Source organism: Protopterus annectens, chromosome 6.part0 (genome assembly GCF_019279795.1).
Source record: "Protopterus annectens isolate FY-2018-M chromosome 6.part0, PAN1.0, whole genome shotgun sequence".
Lineage (NCBI taxonomy): Eukaryota > Metazoa > Chordata > Ceratodontiformes > Protopteridae > Protopterus > Protopterus annectens.
Window position 1 is genome coordinate 405,080,787 of NC_056737.1, and position 18,302 is coordinate 405,099,088.

General features: G+C 36.7%; 1 protein-coding gene across 4 annotated transcripts in view; it reads left to right on the top strand.

Annotated features, from left to right (window-relative positions):
• LOC122804340 (serine/threonine-protein kinase PAK 6-like) overlaps positions 1 to 18,302 on the top strand; it is a 1,141,536-nt gene that overhangs the window by 310,078 nt on the left and 813,156 nt on the right. For 2 of the 4 annotated variants that reach the window (XM_044074152.1, XM_044074149.1), the window contains exon 1: positions 10,717 to 10,922. The exons of the other annotated variants lie outside the window; for them this stretch is intronic. The gene's annotated coding sequence lies outside the window, so the exon portion shown is untranslated. Of the gene's footprint in view, positions 1 to 10,716; positions 10,923 to 18,302 lie in introns of those variants that run through there. 4 annotated transcript variants of the gene reach the window in all.

The following is an 18,302-nucleotide window of genomic DNA, read 5'->3' on the forward strand; positions in this document are numbered from 1 at the left end:
AATTGTGTTCCTAGGTGGTAGTAGTAGATGGTTTTCCATGTACATGAGGCAGTTGCTACACTGTCTCAGGATGCTCATATCAACCAAGCTGGCAGGAGAAACTGTAGGAAATTGTCCATCCATATTCCTCAGAATCTGAGGGAGAAAGGCCAGGGAGAGCTAAGGGGTGGGTCTAAAGACCAAGTGCTTAAGCAAAAACTAAGAACTTAGAATAACACTTAACAAGTTAGACAGGCTTTAAGCAAGCAGTAATAAATGCAACTGAAAAGATGCAGTTGAATACTTTAGAGAACAAGTAGCAGAAAAAGCAAGATGAAGTAACAGAGTAGCAGGAAGAAACACAAATACAGAAAAATATAAGCAGCTGAATAAAGTGTCTTTTTTTGGTTTGTTTGTTTATTTATTTATTTTTATAAAGTGGAAAGGGAGAGATCAGGAACAGAAGATAATTCAAAGTTAAAGGATTAAGGGGTTTGGCCTTCCCAAATGATCTCTGTATTAAGTAAAATGACCTAATGAGATGGGTCTGAGAAGAGTGTCCCAGATCAAATTTACAGTAGGGATGGGACACTGCAAAAGCCACCAACTTTAAGAACACAACAACAGAGAGTTCTCATACTCTGGAATAGACTCCCCATTCATGTCAAGCAGAGCACTTCACTAGCCCTCTTCAAGAAAAATCTTGACGAGTGGATGGATAACAGGAAATTCACCTTGGGGATCACTTCAACAGTCTTGCTTGATAAGGGCACAAGGGACTAACGTCCGGCAACAGGATGACTGGCAATATTCTTGGGCTAGGCTTGTATTGGGTCCAGGGCCATTAGCCTAGTACTCACCTATGAATAGTTGGGTGGGAGGGTGGCACAAAAAAAATTTCAGCACAGATCAGAAAACAAAAATTGGTCAGCAAATGTATAAATAATTCAGTCAAGCAAAAATAAAGACAGTGCAGAACATTGAACTGCACTGTCTTTATTTTTGCAAGTTCAAATATCTACTGTCTTCAGCTGCTGATCTTCTAATGTAGTAAATGTGATGCAGTGTTAATCTTACAATCTAAGAATACTTGCACACATTTCTTATCCATTATATGTTAATTACTGTTTATTCTTTGGACTAGATTATTTTATACATGTGTAATATATATGTGTGTGTAAATATATATATATATATATATATATATATATATATATATATATATATTTATACACACACACACACACACACACACACACACACACATATATATATATATATATATATATATATATATATATATATATATATATATATATATACTCTCTGAACTGCATTTTGTATTCATAAATATCCACTTGTGAAAAAACAATGATTTTCATGCTCTTTTTTCCCAGGTCATGGTTGAAAATGGTCAAATGACTAGCTCACTTACTTGTTTATCAAACAGCAGTCAATCAACCAATAAATAAACCTTCATCAGGAAATAAATAAAAACAGAGGGACAGATTCATCACCCAGTGACTCCCCTTGCTCTGGAATAAACTTCCTGTGCAGGTCAAACAATGTAATTTATTTTTGTACTTCAGATGTAGCTTAGACGGTTGGATGGGTACCCTTAAATGTATGCTGGGACTTACAGGCCTCACCCTCTTGAAAAAGGTGGTAGAATATGAAGGCGGTTATTGGTAAGGAATACGTGACTTCTGGTCTGATTGCTTTTTATGTCATATGACCCTATGATTCTATGAACAGATGCAAGACAACACTATTGCAGTATGCACTGTACTCTACTGCTGAACTTTCTACTGTCCATGAAAAGCTTCAGGAGGCCCCAAGAATATATAAACATAGTTACTAGATTCAGGTCTAATACTAAATGCAAAAAAGCTTAAAGCAATTTTTTTCTCCCTCTCAAAATTAATACCAGTTCTGCACTGCCTGATCCTAACTGCCTCTGGCACCACGACCTGCAGCTGAAAACATTAATGAATATAAATACCTTGGATTCAGCAATCATCACAACCTACAGTTCATCAAAGATGTCAGGGATCCATCATTCAAAACCAGTTGGCAGCTGGGAAGATTGTACAGTGTATAAAACTTGTTAAATATAGATGACAGGAGTCTTGCCTTTGCCCTAGACATACCATGCCTTTTGCAGCAAACAATCATCCTCCCCAAAATTCATATGATGCAGCTGGCAAAGCCAAGAATTTCCTGCAACAACATATCCTGACTTATTGTTAGTTTTCCACTCAGAACACATTACTACCTCAGCTTCAGAGCACTAGGATGGCTGGAGTCAGACACCAAGACAAAGTTACCCCAATTACTGCTAGTGCATAAAACTCCCTATAAATGTTCCCACACCTGTAATGCTTTTAAAATTATATGATCCATTTGACAGTGATGTGCTTCTCAAACAGCCAACTTGTGGGTCTTTCCCAGGACAAAGAAAAAGCCCTGTCTGCAATGAAGCTCACTCCCAGTAATGCTCTGTGCCTCTATCCCTTGTAATGCCTCTAAAACAGCCCAGTGAATTTATGAGGGCAAATATTAATTGTATAAATGTGAAGTGATGTGATGAATTACAATCTTGACCCCCATACATTTAATACATATCAAAGTATTAGTTCTGTGCTGATGTCATCTACCCTATGCCATTGGCTACATATGATCAATTGATGCATTTAGGTTTGCAGTTTATAGTCTGAGTACCTACTGGTAAACTCCAATTTAGTGTTGGACTAAACTGGATTTTGCCGGTAGGTAAACTGTAGTTTAATCCAACACTCTCCCACTATCCAGAACTGTGTCAGTCCCAATCTGGTCCCCTGTTTTCCATTGTCAGTCTCACTTTTTACTACCCTTTGTATGTAGTTTGTAGCTCACATACCTAACTGACACATCATCAGCATTTCTCTGCAAATCAAACCATCCTGGTTCAGCTCTGCCCATCTGCCTCAACACATATTCTGTTACTGCATTACTGTTCTACAAGAAGTAGAATGCATGTACGCACTCCCAGGTATTTGAATAGTTAAGTAAGAATAGTTTACTCTGTATAACTCAAGACAACTTTAGGCTAGGCCATAATACCAAAACTTCTTTATGTGCCTTTACCAATTCATCTTTGCAAAAAAAATAAATAGACTAAATCAAGAATAAATTATTTCCTTAACATTTCTGGATCTGTTTAAAAAATTCAATACATCTCAAGTTCAATACTTATAAACATGTTCTTAGACATATATTTTTTACATAAAGCATTCAATAGGTTACAAGTTGCATTTCCTAATGTACTGAATTACTATGAATGAATAATATTCTGTTGTTTGTACTATACCATATGCTGATAATTCCACTCTATTATGGACATCAACAAATGGGTGGCTGCTGTGGTGCAGCGGTTAGCTTTGCCACCTCACAGCAAGATTCTCTGGTTTGATCCTCGGCTGGGGTGCCTTCTGTGCAGAGTCTGCATGTCCTCCTTGTGGTTGGGTGGGTTTCCTCTGGGTGCTCCAGTTTCCTCCCACATCCTGAAGACATGCTGTAGGTGGATTGGACACAATAAATTGGCCCTAGGTGTGTGTGTGTGTGTGTGTGTGTGTGTGTGTGTGTGTGTGTGTGTGTGTGTGTGTGTGTGTGCCTGCCTTCTGTGGAAGGTTGGGCGCCAGGCTGGCAACTCGACACCGTAAAACTCCACTGCCAATCATGAGCGGACAGGTGATCCGCTGTGGCGACCCCTAACTGGGAAAAGCCGAAAGTAGAAGAAGATGGACATCAACAAACTCAGATTTTATCTCCAGGTATCTCTTATTAAAACAGAAGAATGGACAACCCACTCTAACCTGTTACTAAAGCTAATAAAAACAAAACTAATGATATTTTCTGCTTTGGTGACCAAGTACATACACAATAACAACTTCAGTGTCCAAGGCAATAACAATGAAAGGATCAAATAGCACTCCAAACTAAATTATTGATCTGGAATTTTAAAAACATGGCCTAATTTACAGTGCTAAACATTTACTGACAGAACAAGCCTGAATCATCGCGGCACAAGTGTTTCAAGTAAGCACATCTCCTATATGCAGCTTTGATGCTGACTAAGCTATAGTCTTGCCAGCTAACTGCTAACTTGCTATATAAAATACAATCCCTGCCATGCACTTAAGACTGTAGAATGGATGGAAATGCTCAATATCCTAATCCTTCTCACCTCTAAAGATCATCCTTCTTCTCATTTATTATCAACTGGAATGTTTTGCTGTGAGCTTTGTAAGCTCATGCAATCTTTGAAGGCAGCTACAATAATAAAATCATCAGGTAGTTAGTTGTCTACAAATGTTTGCATGACATTAAGTAATATTAGAGCAAAGGAATGCATGTTAGTATAGCCCGAGGATTCAGAAACAGCCCAACCACTTGGAGTAATTGCTGCCGTAAAAAGGAGCTATTACACACTGTGGGGTGGGGGGGGGGTGCAATTCAGAGGCACGTTAGCTGCAATGGGAAAGATCTTATTATTGGCTAATTTGCATGTATCTAAATTGCTGTTAACTACTGTGAATGCCGATCAGTACTTTTCTGCAGTAGCTGACACTGTTGACCCTTGTATCATGTTGGTACTGACACCCCCATTCACCCCCCTTCTCCACAAACACACACACCATATAGCCCCTACCCATTCCCATGTTATCAAAATGTCCCCAGTGTCTCTTTTTTCCTGCATTTGTAAATCATTGATGATTACAATTAGTCATTCATGGCAGACATCACAATTTCACATTTCATATTCCTTAGTAAATTCATGCTAGTGCAAAAGCTGTTATTCAAGTGATTTTCTATGTTCATAAGAGAAATAATTAAATCCATCCCTGATTGTGTTTCTTTGTCCATCCATTAATTTTGGCTTTGTCTAGATGTCTTTCGCTACGAAGTTGAGATGTATGCTCGTATGTACATTGTTCATCTCCCTTGTAAATCATAAACTGTTGCAGGCATTGAATAATGCCCCAGATACTCACTGCATGGTAAAAAAAATGCTACACTAACTGATTAGGGCAGAATGTTAATGCTAATGTTTTTTGTACAAGTGAATAGGGTTTTAAGCCTTTTTCTCCTCTGTTTTAATTTTTCTCCAACTCATAGTTCTTATTTGCAGTAAATCCCTGGTATTTAATGGTGGCACAGAAGGTGAATAACCTCTGTGGAAGGAAGATTACAGGACTGGAGTGCTTAATAGTGACTTTAAGGCATGCTACTTATAGTATTCCAGACCTTGTATTTCCCTATGATCCCCTTTGTTTTTTAAGTGCATTTAAGGCACTCTACATACATTTTCCCAGATGTCCATCCAAAAATGAGGCTTCAGAGTATTTGTCTGGAGTAGAGTGGAGTGTTTAAAAGTCCAGGATTTGATTCGGTGTTGTCACATTGGGAAGTTGTTTGTGTTTGGGTATAGATATAATATTGGTTCAGTGAGGTTTTTTGTGCTGTTTTTTTCAGTGGTTTTAAATGGGTATAAATATTGCAGTTTGAGAAAGTTGTCTGGGTTATTGTCTAATAGTTATTGCTGTTCTGGATGCATTTACGTTAAAGTTTTTATTCATTTGTTTTTATTTCCTGAGCAAGATGCCATCTTTGATATAAGCTTGTTTAAGGACTTCATGTGGAGCTTACAGTCTACAAGCCTGTAACCCTGCTGTGTGTCAGTTTTAATGGAATAACTATAGTGGATGAATTGCTAGGTCAGTATGTAATGATGGGAACGAGGCAGAGATAAGTCATTAGGTAACTGGTAGATGTCATTTCAAATATTTTTACATACGCACATACATACATACATACAAACATTTCAGGCACAGGCAATAATTCTCTTCTAGTCTGCCAATATACCAAAACAGTTATTCCCTTAAGTGTCCAGGTTGTTCTCAAAAATATCTAAACTAGTGCTTGCTTTAATGTAATAAGGTAGTCTGTTCCATGCATCAGCTGCTTTCTCAGAGAACCAATTAGCACAACTCTCATTCCAATAGAATCTTCTACATAGATTGTCTGATGATTCTCTAGTACTTTTTGAAAACCCCAAACAATCCCAGAGGTAGATGTCTCTAAATGTCCTATATACCTGAATAAGGTCCTCATACCTCTCAACCTGTTAGAGCAAGAAATCTGGACAAAAGACCAAAAATAGGGACATTTTTTTAATATTGTTCTTACAAAGTTAGGAAGTTGATAGAACAACAAGGTTTTGAATTAGCATGAATTATATGAAGGGTATGAAACTTGAGATTCAAATGTCTGTCATTATATTCTGACTTGAATCCTTAATGATTTGCCAGTAATTTGCTAGAGAACCTCAATTTTATAAGAAACAGACCAAAGATTTGAGGCAAAAATCTGGACATTCTGGAAAAATCTGGACAGTTGAGGGGTATGAAGGTCTCCTCTTGAATGTCTGTATTAGGCACTGTACAAGTTCAGATATTTTAGTCTTTCATAATAACTTAAATTTTCACATCCATGATTGCCCTTGGTATATTTCCACTGTACTCTTTCCAATTTATTCATGCTTGTTTTCTTTTAAGGTTTCCATGTTTTTTATTTCATACCCAAGTTTGGGTCTAATGTAACTAACAGACAATGATTTAATTATTTCTGATTTCCTAGAGTTTATAGATCTTTTTATACAACCTATAGTTCTACAACTATTATTAACTAATTCATTGATATGATTAGAAAAAGCTGGATCTACCCATATACCCAGGTCCTTAAATTAGTCTACAGTTTCAATCACTGTGTGTTGTATTAAATATTCACCTTTCAATCTATGTCTCCCAAATCTTATATGCTTAGTTTTTTATGCATTTATCTGCATACAGTTCTTTTGCATATATGACCTGTCTGTAACATGATCATTTAACCCATTTTCAAGTCATATACATACATGCTGTAGAGCACCTCATATTAAAAAGATAGATCTGAAAAATACAACCTAAACAAGTACTGACCTAGGACAGAGCCTTGTGGGACACACTGACCAACCTAGAATTTCACCTGTTCAATTTCCATATGATACTTGCTATGTCCTATTTGTGTGCCATGGAGATATCCATCTTATCAAGATAAATCAGTACATAGTTGTTCCAATTTATTGATCAGTCTTTTGTGTATGACCCTATCAAATGCTGAAGTTAAGTTTATATCCACTTGGCACAGTGGTGCAGCAGTTAGTGTTGTCGCCTCCATAGCAAGAGGTTCTCTGGTTCGATTCTCAGCTGGAGTGCCTTCTGTGCGGAGTCTGCATGTCCTCTCTGCATCCCTGTGAGTTTCCTCCAGGTGCTCTGCTTTCTTCCAACATTCCAAAGGTGTGTCTGGAGTGTTTCTCTCTGGGCCTCCGCTAAAAATGGGCTCTCTCCCAGTTGTGCTTTCCTGGTAAACAAATGTTAAATAAATAAATATAAATTACATTGCATTTTCCATTTATAGCTGTTATTATATTGTTATAGAACATCATATTACAGGTGGATGTAGCTCTATTTTCAACATATGCATGTTGATATATGGTTTCAAGTCCCAACCTTTCCAATTCTGACAATCATTTTTCCATAACATGAAAGTAAACATATGGATCTATATGACTTTGGGTTGGTTCTGTTCCCCTTTTCTTTCTTGAAAAATTAAAAAAAAAAAAACATGTTGAACAGAAAAATTAAACAGAGCACGAGACAAGATCAAGAAAAAAATTGAAGAATCTTTATATAAATATATTGAGGAATCTCCCCATAGTTACATGACCTAGTGAATAACAGATATAGTGGTATTGTAAGTTTGTGCCAAAGTGCTCTGAGGCCATTATTACTAATTCCATCTCTTCCCTGTGCTTTGTTTGGGTCTAGTTTGCATAGTTCTTTTTCAATATAATCTAATTTAATGTCAGTGTCTGAAGTTACGTGGATGTTACCCCCCCCCCCCCTTGTGGAGCCAAACTGCTTTGAATAAGATTTTGTAAATTATCTATAATCTGTTATGTATAAAATAAAGTTTAGAATCTATGCATAATTTATCAGTTTGTATGTCTTTACTCCTATTATATCCTATGTATCTATAAAATGGTTTCCTATTTTGCTCAGTATTTTTATATAGTTCTTCAAATTGTTCTTGATCTTGCCTCGTGCCCTGTTTAACTTGTCTGTCCAGCTTGTTTATTTCAGTTTTCAGTTACAGTTCGACCTATTTTCAGTTTCTTATGTTTTTGGTCTCCCACCTTAATCAAGTATCTTGTTTTTATGCAGATATAGCCTTTTGACCTTGGGTGCCTAGATCCTGATGTTAAAGATTTTATAGATTTTTTTTTTTTTTTTGCATTCCAACAATTTCTCTTTCACAATTTGCCACATTCTTCTGCAGTTTATTCACTCAGCCCATCACTCCAATTACATTTAGATAGTGATTATTTTGCTTCCACATAGTCTGTTATTAATTTTATGCACAATGTTATTCTTCTGACAGAATACAGCCTTCATTTTGGTAGTACTGCACTGTGACATATTTACTGAGATGTGTGCATGGATTCATGACTGCTCTGCTTTGGAAACAGTACAAACATGAAGCGCTAATGGCAGGATATTTTGGTTGTTTGTGTGTTCTGACCTTGTGCACCATTCTAATTACATATCGTGGTAATACACCTCGAAATGTATGCTGAAATGCATCTGAGCGCTTGTCTGCAGGATCATCACCAACAGGTTTGGACGAAAACCTTGGAACATTCTCACACATTACATACATACCCTTTCAGAATGTATGTCCCTTCAGTGAAGCTATACAATCATTATTCCTTGTAGCTCTCTGTGTCCTTATTTATTTTGTTTTATTTTGCTTATTTACATGTATTGACCAGTGCAGAATACTGATCCCAGTGGACCAGCTGAAATGGATATTACTAGAGGATCAAACAAAACGCTGTGTGTGTGTCACATACATCTCAACCTCTTAGCACAAGAAATCTGGACAAAGCATGACATAATGGGGGACAAAGGCCCAAAAATAAGGACATACTTTAAATATTGCTCTTATAAACTCAGAAAGTTGCTAGAGTAATAGGATTTGTGTTAACATGATTTTCTGAAAGATATGAAGTGTTAAACTCAAATGTATGTTATTATTTATTGACTCCAATCCTGAGATCATCCCAGTGATTTGCCAGAAAACCACAGATTATATAAGGTACAGACCATAATATATGAGGTAAAAATCTGGACATTCTGCAAAAATCTGTACAGCTGAGAGGTATGTCTGTGTCATCTGATGAGCCTAGTGCTTTGATGTTTATAAACTAAATTATGTGCCTTCTTTATTAGTTTTATTTGATTCTGTTTCAGGTTGTGCCTGAAAAGCTCCATTATGGATCACTATACTTAACATTTTACCAGAAATAAATATAATAAATATAATAAAATAAAGCAAGATCTTTTGGGCTATTTATTATTTTGGGCAGTATCGCCCTCTTGTGCCACATTTGTTTATGTGGCAGTATGGGTTAATGCTTTAGATTTAAGGAATTGGAATGCAGAGGCAGGTGATGTGTCCATGCAGATAAATAAGGAAAGCTGGCCCAGTTTTAAAAGCCTTTCTCTAAGTATAGGAACTCTATGTGTCGCTGTCAAAGCAAGTGTAATACTAATACTGCAATAAGACTCGTACCAATCATAGATTCAAATGTGGTACCATTCTGCAGGCCAGGTGAGTGCATGAAAGAAGGAAAGAAAGAAAAATTAATTTCAATGGGATTATTAATAAAACCTTTAATCTCTAATAAACGTTGACAGCACTTTTTACCTAACTAGTCTTTGCTGCCTATACAGAGACACAAAGCTTTCTGTGGCAGTATCCAAGTGGTATGATAACTAGCAAATGAATCGCACGTTTCTTCATGCAATAAAAATAAATCTCCACTTTAGAACTGCAAAAAAATATATATGAAAACTGATAGTTGATTGCATGGTACATATGGCGTTAATGTTTAGACAAATACTCTGCTTTTAAAAGTCATCTTTCCTGTCCATCTTCAGGCATGGAAGCAAATATATTTGTACAAGATGAACACATTCTAGTAGGAAAACTGTCCCTAATCATGCTCTGTAACTTTCAGAGCTGCTTCCCTCTGGATTCTGCTCAGTGAAGCTTTGAAACTTTGAATGGCAGCTGCTTTCACAAAGCTCTCCCTAGGGGGTCTTAGGATAAAAACACTTGGTGCTAAAACAGATGGAAATGTGTCACACCAAACTGATCCAGGACAGTGAAATAAGGCAAATGTGCTTAGGTAAGATAATTGGAAATATAGGTAGCAAGAGTGTTAAAAAAAACAAAAAAAATATATATATATATATATATATATATATATATATATATATATATATATATATGTATATATGATGTTGTTTACTACAAACTAACTTTTTCAAACACCAACCATTGCGGCTGGCTAAAAATACAGCCAGGAAAAGGTCAGGTGGATGTCACCTAAATAGATGTCTGATACTATACTTTATGTCAGTCAAAGAGGCAGGCCAGTTTTCTTTTTCTGGACAACAGATTCTTTTCCTTTTCCATTTTTTTGTAGATTGGAATGGTTTATTTCCTACGCCAGACATGACCAGGGAGAAAACTAAGTGGTGTTTGAAAAGTGACACGTTTCAGAGCTGCACATAGAACTGCAAGCATTGTCTGTGGCAACCACACCCTAACCTCCTAAGCAAACAGTACTTGAAAAGCACATTGTACAAACATGTGCATATACTCCCTCCCTCTCTCTCTCTCTCTCTCTCTCTGTCTCTGTGTTTCACCTCCCCCAGCAAACTCCCACAGTGCCTGACGTTAGCGACTTGTGATTCCCATGACTGTGATGAACAAGGAATAGCAAAAAGCAGCTGGTAAGCTTATATTTTAATTCATCTGTAGATATGCCTGAATCTTAAGCCCATGTTAATAAAACTTTGTATTTGCTGAAATTGACAGATTAATTGGGAGTGTACTTGTAAGTGCTAGAAATGGGAGTTCATAGGATAAGGCTTGCACTTTTGGTAAATGATTGTGATATATAAAAGGAGGCAAGAATGTTTCCTTTTATATGGTCGATATCATATAATGCTGTGCCTTTAGACTACTGTCTTTGTACAGTGACATTGTATTTTTCCCACTTTTTCACCTAGAATTATACCAGGTTTTTGAGTTCACTATAGAGATTGTGTTTTCCAAAGTTCCACCTTCACTTTAATCTATGTTGTGCATGCTGTCAGTGTTGTTTGACAAAGTAATTTGGAGTCACATGTTACTGTGTCAGGTGTTTTCATGTCCTGACTATATATTTTCTTTGGCTACAGATTCTCTTATATAGATTTGTGCTTTCAGTGGTTTGATTTTGATAGTTTTGTCTTGATATAAGACTGTGACCGATTTTCTGTGTATTTGTGTTTGATGTATAACTAGTGTTATAACAAAAGTAAAAAAAAAAATCAAAAATATAAAACTGATTTAACTTTTGACTCACCATTATTGCTTATTTATTTGTATTTTCTGTGATGCCCTATTGAGCATTAATTATTGTCATTAGAGGCCAAGTGAGAACAAGTGTAAGATTTGATACATAATTTGCAATCATAAACATTATATATAGTACCAACAAGTGATCATTTAAATGAGTGTATGCAAGGTAAAAAAAAGGGGACAGTCATACAATAAAATGAATTCTGAACAGAGTAATGCAGTAATATGCTGTCAGTGAATTCTGCATAGCATACCTTTGGCTATGTGCCTTCACAAGAGCACTTGTCTGTTGATAAGTAACTGTTCAAATATATTTCGCATGAAGAGTTCATAATAATCAGTTTCTGTTAATGAAACTGGCAGTAAGTTCCAATACTTTGACATGTAGAAAAAAAAAACATGCACCTGTAAACATGTAGATGAAATGAAGCATGTTAAATCTCAGTATTTGATGCATTTTTGTGGCTTGTACCACTTAAGTAAGTTCTTAAGCAGTGGACGTGTCAGTGTACAAGAAGCTTGTTTGCATATCAGTGCTATGTAAGTATTATTCCTTGATTTACAACCATCCACACTTGATCCTGCAAATTAAATTAACAGTTTGAACTGCATCAAAAGTCAGCAGCAAGTGTAGGCTCATTGTGGTTTGCATAAATTATCTACAGGGGATGCAAGGTTGGAAACTATAAGCAACCCATGTGTGAGTTTTGTTTACAGAACAGAGCTGACAGTGGTTTTCCTAGCCTCATCCGATATGAAATTCCTTAGGTAATTTTGCATGCACAGGTTAATGTGGTCTGCTCTTGAGAGCCTGCCTTTAGTGATTGTCGAATTTAAGTTCATTGCCAATATGGATAGTAGTTTATTGTAGTGACAAGCCCTTCAGTGGTTCTGATATATAGTTTAGTTGATCATCACATTGATGTTAACAACCAGCTATGATGTTTGCCCTTATCACTAGCTGCTAATTCGTCAGAGGTGGGGAGGGTTATTCTTCAGGAAGACAGCTGATAATTCAGGAGGACTTTGCCCTTCTCCAAGGATACAAGTCAGCAATGTGGCCGTAACAGAGGAGGGACAATACAAGAAGGTCTGCAGAAAGAGTGAAGTGTGCAGCTACATGCCAGCACCATACCTTGCATTGACCTCAAAATATACTAGTGAGTGGGAATGGGAGTAAAAAGATGTATGAGGCGTTGGGGTTAGCAGACTTGGTATACCCATTCCTTAGTTTTCCATGAACTATTTGGGGGGGGGCATTTAAATAATTTTGATGGGTCTCATGAGTAGCCATATCTAAAAGAGATACAGATACATGTGTGTCTGTCTATGTACACACACACACACACACACACGTGTATATCTATATATGAATATATATGAGTATATAACAGTTCAGACTGGGACACTGTCCAATCTCAAGACAAATGCACACTGACATGTACACAGTACACACACCAAAGGCAATTTGGGAATTGTCCCTTTCCTTAGTCACATGTCTTTAGGTGATAGGAAGAACTGGGAACTTCCCCCTCCCCCAGCAAAAATCCAAAGGACAAAGGAAGGACATACATACTGAAGATGTTCCAGCCATATACAGAACTGGAGTGGCAAGTACTATTAGGCAACAGTGTTAGCCATTGCATGCTACCCCTATGCTCAACGTACATAATTCCCACGTAAAATGATGTAACCAATGATTTTACAATACTGTAGTATGCAGAATGCTAATGCACACTATGGAAGTCGGTAGTGGTTAACATTCTGAAAAGCATGAAGACTAGCAGCATGCATTTTGCTTTTTGTTTATTTTTCTGACTGTCATGACACTTTGCCATAGATTGCATCATGGCTGCCATGCAGACAGTGATAAAGCAGTGATTAAGGTTTTTTATGCTGTGACAGCCTGTCACAGATTATGGCATGGCTGCCATACAAAAGTGATTAAGATTTATATACTCTGTCTGCCATATATTGTAACATGGCTACCATGCAAACAGTGATTAGGGTTTTTACCCTATGACAATCTACCACAGATTGTGGCATGACTGCCATACAAACAGTGATTTTGTATGCTCTGACAATCTGCCACAGATTGTGACATGACTGACACACAAACAGTGATTTTGATTTTGTATGCTCTGACAATCTGCCACAGATTGCAACATGACTGACATACAAAAAGTGATTAGGGTTTTTTTAATGCTCTGACAACCTGACACAGCTCATGGCATGGCTACCATATGAGCAGGGATTAAACAGTGATTAGGGTTTTTTACGCTCTGATAATGTGCCTTAGATTGTAGCATGGCTATCATACAAACAGTGATTTGGATTTTTTATGCTCTGACAATCTACCACGGATTGTGGAATGACTGCCATACAAACAACGATTTAGATTTTTATGCTCTGACGATCTGCCACAGATTGTGGCATGATTGTTATACAAACATTGATTAGTCTTTTTTTTTTATGCTGTTTGCCATCATGAACTGCAGTCCCTATAAACACTCTGATGTTGGCAAGCAACAGGTGCCTCATAAGAATACCACTTGCTTCCACAGGTGATGTAGCTCCCTCAGGCACCCCTTTTTGGGAGTGGGTAGCTCCCATTAGTTCTTTGGTCTTCACAAGTTTCCAATAACAGAGACTTCCCCAAAACATGTCACTGAACCTCCCTTAAGGGTGGTACAAGCAGGCATCGCCTACACTCATCTCCTTGTCTGGGTGACTTCTTCATCTACTGGGCTTCTACTTGAGCTAAGGTTAGTTGGGCCATAGTCAGAGTTCTGTTTCTGTCTCCGTTGAGCCTGTTGAGACTAGCAATATGTATGTGCAATTTGTAAATATCCAAATGAGTCATAGTTGCCTTATCTTGTTGATTTAATAATCAGTGTTATCCCATTTAATTAACCCCACTAAAACACTTGCATTGAGCATCAGACAGGAGGTGTGATGTCAAGGGCTTTCACTGTGTTAAGACCAAATTCACTGATGCTTCAACTAGATAAAACAAACCACTGAAAAATATCACCGCAATGAAATAAATGAAAAGAAAAACAATGCTTTCTCTTCTTGTCTGTGTGTGTGGGAGGGCTTTGTTCCCTTACCCCCTTACATAAATATACTAACTTGTTATCTGCACAGTTACAGATAGAATAAAGAAAAGCCCACATTCTTTGAATCACTTCTTCTTTTGGCTTTTCCCGGTTAGGGGTCGCCACAGCGGATCACCTGTTTCCATTTCTTCCTGTCCTCTGCATCTTGCTCTGTCACACCAACCACCTGCATGTCCTCTCTCACCACATCCATAAACCTTATCTTAGGCCTTCCTCTTTTCCTCTTACCTGGCAGCTTCATCCTTGGCATCCTTTTCCCAATATATCCAGCATCCCTCCTCAGCACATGTCCAAACCAATGCAATCTCGCCTCTCTGGCTTTGTCTCCAAACTGTTCAACCTGGGCTGACCCTCTAATATACTTATTCCTAATCCTGTCTACTCTCGTCACACACAGTGCAAGTCTTAACATCTTTAACTCTGCCACATCCGGCTCTGACAACTGCCTTTTTGTCAGTGCCACTGTCTGCAACCCACATAACATAGCTGGTCTCACTACCCTTTTGTAGACCTTCCTTTCACTCTTACTGATACTCGTCTGTCATAAATCACTCCTGACACTCTTCTCCACCCACTCCACCCTGCCTGTACTCTCTTCTTCACCTCTCTTTCACACTCGCCATTACTCTGAACTGTTGATCCCACTATTAGTACAAAAATAAAAAAAAACACATCAGCAGTCACTCCCTATGCAAAATGTGGTTGTAGAGTTTCTGGTTGGAGAATAGAACTCAATGAATTTAAATTTGGCTACTTTTCGCTAAACCACATGTAAAGAAATCACTTTCGGAAGTCTGTGTGTTAAGAAGTAAGGCTCCTGATGCTTAATAGTTCAAAACGGTGGGTCCTTATATAGTAAATGTTTTTGCTGTGGAGTGTAGAGTGTATTAATGCATGACAGACTAAGAAAACAAGGATATGGAGTGGAATAAATAAATGAATAGTCCTAGTCAAGATTTAAAATTTAAGGATGTGGTGCAGTGACCATAACTTAGTGGTTTAAGTGCTCTTAAATAATATGACCTGTTGCATGACAGGAAGCCATTCATTTTGTGATAGTGTAGTACAGTGGGGTCTTCAGAGTTTAAGTGTTGGAATGAATACACTTTCACTTTTTTTGACCCTGTTTTCTTTATTAAAAATGAATTGATTTTATGGCAGATGCACATTAAGGAGTCTTGTCTTATTGATTAATTTATATACCTAGTGTGATGATGAGAGAAAGTGGTTGAGCCAAATCCCCCTGTAATTGAAATGCTTAAGTGTTTCAAGACAGCCTCTTTCTAAAGAAGGACAGGTAACATGCATTTCTCTCATTTGGTTTTTGGTATTTTTGTGTTGATCTATGGCTAAGCTTTTTTATTTTATTTTATTATAAACCAAGTAAATAAGCAAAAAGCTAAAGCTACTTAAATTAAATAGTTTTTTGGTCTAGCATTGCTGATTATTTTATTTGAATTTTCTGGGCATTATATCCAACTAGGCATCATTTATTTTCATGAATGTTTAAGAAAGTAAAATTACATTTTTGCTGTATTGTACATTTCAGTAACTCCTAGTCTGTTGTGTCCTGATTTAATCAGTTGCATGATTGTTGATTCTGATTACTGTAATTAATACGTATTCCCATATTAGGAGACCAGTCATGAAGTTTAAGTCCAGAATTAGGTTGATTTTAATAACTGATGGGGAGCAATCTGAGACCAGTGTCATTGGCTCAGCATATGTAGTAGTGATTTGATTTATGCATTTAGGAAGGTTTGGTTCTTTAAGAAGATGAACTATCTTTGCAGATCTCTCTTATTAATCAGTGAAGGTCTGCTATATGTTTGCTAATGGTCATGTCCATAGATTCTCAGCTGTCTTAAAACCAGGAGATGAGATGCAAACTCAAATGCCTTAATAAGGTCTGCAGAAACAGTACTAATTCACCATCATCTGTCCTTATTAATAGTAAGGGAAATCATAGCTATAGGTCATAGGTTTACAGGTCTATCAGTTTGCACATAATTACAAACCTAGCCAATATCCCAATGTCTGAATCAAACCCTGTACCTTGTATATGTAAGGTAAAGACCTTAACTATTCTTGTCAACCCTGCCCCACCCCAAAACTTGGAGTTTCTTTCTTTCTCTCTGCATATATATATATATATATATATATATATATATATATATATGTATGTGTACATGTTTCCACAAAGTAGATTTGTAAATATCAAATCTGTTGGATAAGCTGCTCATGCCAGTTACTCTTTACATACACACTCATATTAGGTACACATTGCCAGATTGAATACCTGCCTAGCTAAGTCCACATTCTCTAGAACTGTGCATTAACTGCTGATGCTGCAGAAGCAGTTGAAATAGTAGGTTATAAGTCTGAAAACTATTACAAGCTTAGCAAATAACCAGAGGTCAGAATCAAACCCTGTACCTTGTATCTGTGAGATAAAGACCTTAACTATTACATACAAGGACCTTTAAAAAGCCTTGTTGGTGGTCCCTTAATTTAGTGAATGCTTGTGGGTGAGTTTGTAATAGAACAGTGATAATGTGTTTGATTGTGTTACCTAGAGAAGAGTGACATTTCTTTTCTGAGATATGTGATTTGATTGAAAATGGGGAACCAGATTTGAAAGGACAAATATTTTAACTTCTTTTCAGAGGATGAGGAATACACCTATGGTTAGAGAATCATTACATGTGACATAGAAATCATATAAAGTCCAAGACTACTGAATTTTGTGACTATTATGATAATGTACATAATAGTTATATAAATGAAAAGTCATTTATAATTTTCTAAGACAAGCACCTCAGGAACAATGCAATATATCACTCTGAAAATATCAGAATAATGCCTAGCTTTTTAACAAATCAGTATTCTTAGATAATTTTGGGGTGGAGTGGGGTTCCTAGGAGAAGACAAAAGTTTTCCATGAAAAACTGAAAATGATGAACTGACTTTAATTCTGTGCTACAGATCCAAAACTTTTCTTAGTTTGGACATCACATTGGGATTTGCCATCATTTTTTATGATTCTTGCAACATTCCCACAATTTATTTCACACATTTTCACAGTGCACATTTCTGAAAGAAAACTTGTTTTTGCAAACAAGTCAGTGCATATTTCTTTAACTTTAACCCTTAACTTTAACTTTAACCCTTAACTTTAACCGTTCTTCTGATAGACATGGTATTGGAAATTCTCAAGCTTCTCTCAAGCTTGCAGTTAAATTAGTAAAAGGTTAGTAACTTTATTATACTTTATAGTTTGTATATCATCATATGTAGGTTAAATATCATATTCTGAACATTTCAAAACCCACTATTTTGGAATAATTTAGCATATTTTTGCATTTGTTCTTTTTTTGTTGGGATAGCATGACACATGATTTTATATGTAATTTAGTTAGGTAAGCCTTATTTATGAAGGAATAAAACCTTCACACCAAAAACACATTTTTGGCAAAAATTGGTACGTGTAGTTCTCTAGTCTAATTCTCAGGATGCCTCCATTTTGACTTAATTTATTGATTGGTATGAAAGAAATTATTGCACAAAACATTGTCTTCATATACAATTTCAAACTGGCTCTTGTTAATATGTGCAAACTTACAGAGTGAATACTGAAGGATTTTAAGA